Below are 3,785 nucleotides of genomic sequence, written 5' to 3'. Positions count from 1 at the left end.
TAAAAATGGAAACTATATTGTCAAATGAATATGTGCCAGACCAACTGGACAGAAAAGCTCCTGAAACAGATCATAATAATGCCAGGAAAGCAAGATATAATAGTGTTGGGGGACTTAAAATATATAAACATTTACTGGAGCTCCATCTCCTTCAAAAAGGACACCAATGAAGTCTGGTCTTACAGACTCATAGATTCAGAGTAGGAGTCCAGTGCCCTCATTTTACAAATGAGAATTGGTTTTAGTTACAAGCTACTCAAAATGTGGGCGGAATGAGGGGAAACCTTTTTCCTTTCATTTTTAAATTTATAAGCATTTATTTTCTCTTCCTCCCATTCCACCCCTCTCAGTTGAAAACAAACCCTTAGGACAAATACAGAGAGTGAAGCAAAAGAAATTCCTGCATTGGCCACCTCTGAAAATGCATGTCCCATACAGCCCCAGTCCATCACCTTTCTGCAAGGTGATGGGCAAACACTGTTCAGTATCAATCCTGAAGCATCCTGTTGGTCATTGCATTGGTGGATGTTCTTAAGTCTTTCTCAAAAGTCTTTGCCATATTGTTATTGGATCAATTGTTGTCCTGAGTCTGTTCACTTTACATGATTTCATGCAAGTCTTCCCAGGTTTCTCTGAACCCATCCCTTCTTTCCTTTCTTAATGCACACTAATATTACATTACACTCATATATATCATAACTTAAACTAATAAGGAGGAAACAGTTGTTGAAGCAAAAATTATGGAAATGTTGGAAGGAAGCGATAGCTTTCTTGAAGAACTTGGGGTAGAAAAGTCTGTCCTCACACAGCACCTGGTGCAGGCCTCATGCCTGGGCTATTGCAAGAGCTTGCTGGCTGTTCTTCCTATTTCAAGTCTCTGCCCACATAGAAAAGGAGGGGAAGTAATAGCTAATGTATTAGATGATAGATCAAAACATCTTTGCAGGTGAAACAATGGGCTGCATCTCCAAAGATAAAATTTAATCAGAATAAATGTAAAGTGTTTGATTCGAGGAATCAACTTCACAAGTACAACATTGGGGCCCTATAGCTAGGGGACAGTTTGTCTGAAAAGTATCAGGAGGTTTTAGCAGATTGCAACTTCAATATAGACAAATAATGTGACATGGTGTATCAGCAATGCCATATTCACAATGCCTATAGAGATTACAAATATGCTGATATAATTATCCATTACAAAATACGCCTTCTTTTGGCATTATATTACACATGGTAGGGAAGAAGGAAGCTTTTATTAAGTGCCTAGTATGTGCTAAGTGCTTTTCAAATATTTTCCCATTTGATCCTCACAGTAATCCTGGGATGCAGGTGTTTTTATTTCCTCCATTTTATAGTAAAGGAAACAGAGGTGAATTGACTTGCTCGAGGTGATCCAGCTAGTAAATGTCTGAGGTCGAATTGGAACTCTGGCCTTCCTGCCCTAGAGTCACCTAGCTACCTCTAAAATTAAAGAGATAGCTTTCAGAGATGAGGCAGTGACAATCCCATTGTATGAACCACCTAATGGGCCAGATCTCAAGTATTATGTTCAGTCCATTTCAGAAAGAAGCTCAAGAGTGTTCAGAGAAGAAAGACCAGCATGGCAAAGGGTCTCAAATTGGTTTAAGGAATTGGGGAAATTAATCTTGGAGAAGAAAAGCCTGAAGGGAGTGGGGGATGGTGGTCAGGACATTATGGTTGTTTTCAAGTATTTGAGGAGTTTTGTTTGTCCCAGGGGACAGAACCTGAAGCAATGGTGGAGACAAGTTCAGGTTTTGATAATAGTTTGAGTTATCTGGATGGGAATGGGCTCCCTAAGAAGGAGGGGGCTCCCCTCTTAGAGTCTCTAAGCAGTGGCTATGTGACTTGGTACATGGTAGAATACATTCTTTCTAAAGGTGTAGGTCATTCTTTGGCCTCCCGGGTCCCTCCAGCTTAGATTCTGTGACATAAACTGGAATCAAATCTCTGGTCTGGACCTTAAGCAACATTGTGCAGCTAGTGCTGAATAAACATATGCAAAGTTTAGGCCTGTGAGAGCAGATATGCCCAGGAAGAAGGAAGAATCCTTTCAAGGAGCTTACAATCCAGGGGGAAGAGAATCTCGAGCAGAAAAGGCTCACATGGGGGTGGTCAGGTGGCTCCATGAGTAAGAGCACCAGCCCCAGAGTTGGGATGACCTGGGATCAATCCGGGCTCAGACACTTAGCACCTACCCAGAAACACCTGGCCATGTAACCTTGAGCAAGTTACTTAAACCCCAATTGCTTAGGGGTGGCCAGGTGGCTCAGCGAGTAAGAGTACCGGCTCCAGAGTCAGGATGACCTGGGGATTGAATCTGGGCTCAGATACTTAGCACCACACCCAGAAATAACTGGCCGTGTAACCTTGAGCAAGTTACTTAACCTGGATTGCTTAAAAAAAAAAAAAACATGACAGGTCTCACATGACAGGTCAGCCCAGAGCTGGTGATACCATTGCTTTTCCACTCTTAGCTTCTCCTGGAAGGAGGGGGAAGAAGGCAATGGCTACAGATGAGGAGTTTGCAAGTGACATCTGTGAGTTGTTTGAAGCTGGGCCCATACTGGGGCATAGAATGAAAACTCAGTACAATATAAGTCTCTTGAGAACAAAGGCTTTCCTTTTTTTCCGTTGCTCTTTTCCGTGGCTTGCACCAGGTGAGTGCTTGATAAATCAAATTAAATCTGTGGAACTGAATTGGACAGAAGCAAGTGAGGGCCATTAAGGAGACAGGCACCTATCATGTAGCTGTCACCTACAGTAAGTGAAAAACCATCCACCCCTCGTGGCCAACATCAACTCCTCCTCTTGCAGAGCTACAAATAACCCACTTTTTTCTGCTTCACTGGAGATGAGGTCTTCACACAAGCCTAGTGTCTGCCTCGGTGAGCCTATTATCCCTTAACAATGGGCAGCCTGTGCTGACCCTGAGCCTAGATAGGACGGTGATTGGCTTTGACAGGAGACCAGGGCTAGGTCTCCTTACTCTGAGAACTGTGTCCCTTCTTCCCTTCTCCATTCCCTTTCTTTTCTTCAGAATTTTTTGATGCCTTTTGTCTTCACATCCTGAGAACTCTTCTCTATGGTCAAGTCCCCTATGAGGAAGAGGAAAAAAACAACTCATGAGATTCTTCCAGATGTAGTTACTCTAGAAATCGGGAACTGTCAAAGGTCAGTACAGGGCAGACTGGCCAAGCGCCTAAAGGAGACTTGCCTCATACTTACATAATCCTGAAAATCTATCCTCACACAGTCAACACCCTGGTGCAGGCCTCGTGCCCGGCTATTGCAAGAGCTTGATGGTTGCTTTATTTCAAAGTCTCTGCCCACTTTAGTATATCCTCTATTTAGCCCTCAAATTTCCTTTTCTAAAGTGTAGCTCTAATTCTCTCTCACTCTCTGTCCCCTCCCTTTCTCCTTCTCTGTCTTTTTCCCTCTGTCTCTGTCTCTCTGTCTTTTTCCCTCTGTTTCTGTCTCTCTGTCTTTCTCTCTCTGTCTCTCTGTCTCTCTTTCTGTCTCTGTCTCTTTGTCTTTCTCTCTCTGTCTCTGTCTCTCTGTCTTTCTCTCTCTGTCTCTGTCTCTCTGTCTTTCTCTCTCTGTCTCTGTCTCTCTGTCTTTCTCTCTCTGTCTCTCTGTCTTTTTCCCTCTGTTTTTGTCTCTCTGTCTTTCTCTCTCTGTCTCTCTTTCTGTCTCTGTCTCTCTGTCTTTCTCTCTCTGTCTCTCTGTCTTTCTCTCTCTGTCTCTCTGTCTTTTTCCCTCTGTTT

General features: G+C 43.2%; 1 long non-coding RNA gene across 1 annotated transcript in view; it reads right to left on the bottom strand.

Annotated features, from left to right (window-relative positions):
* Positions 1-285: 285 nt before the first annotated feature.
* The window catches only part of LOC138171524 (uncharacterized), a 9,467-nt gene continuing 5,967 nt past the window's right edge, over positions 286-3,785 (bottom strand). Inside the window, exon 4 of the long non-coding RNA XR_011170908.1 lies at positions 286-3,116. This is a non-coding gene — a long non-coding RNA (uncharacterized lncRNA). The remainder of the gene's footprint in view (positions 3,117-3,785) is intronic.

The sequence above is a fragment of the Petaurus breviceps genome, unplaced genomic scaffold (assembly GCF_028583685.1).
Source record: "Petaurus breviceps papuanus isolate PSGF00001 unplaced genomic scaffold, PetGlider_PUasm1.0 446, whole genome shotgun sequence".
NCBI classification, from domain to species: domain Eukaryota; kingdom Metazoa; phylum Chordata; class Mammalia; order Diprotodontia; family Petauridae; genus Petaurus; species Petaurus breviceps.
Note: the sequence above shows the minus strand (reverse complement) of the source record. Positions and strands in the feature narration are given on the sequence as shown.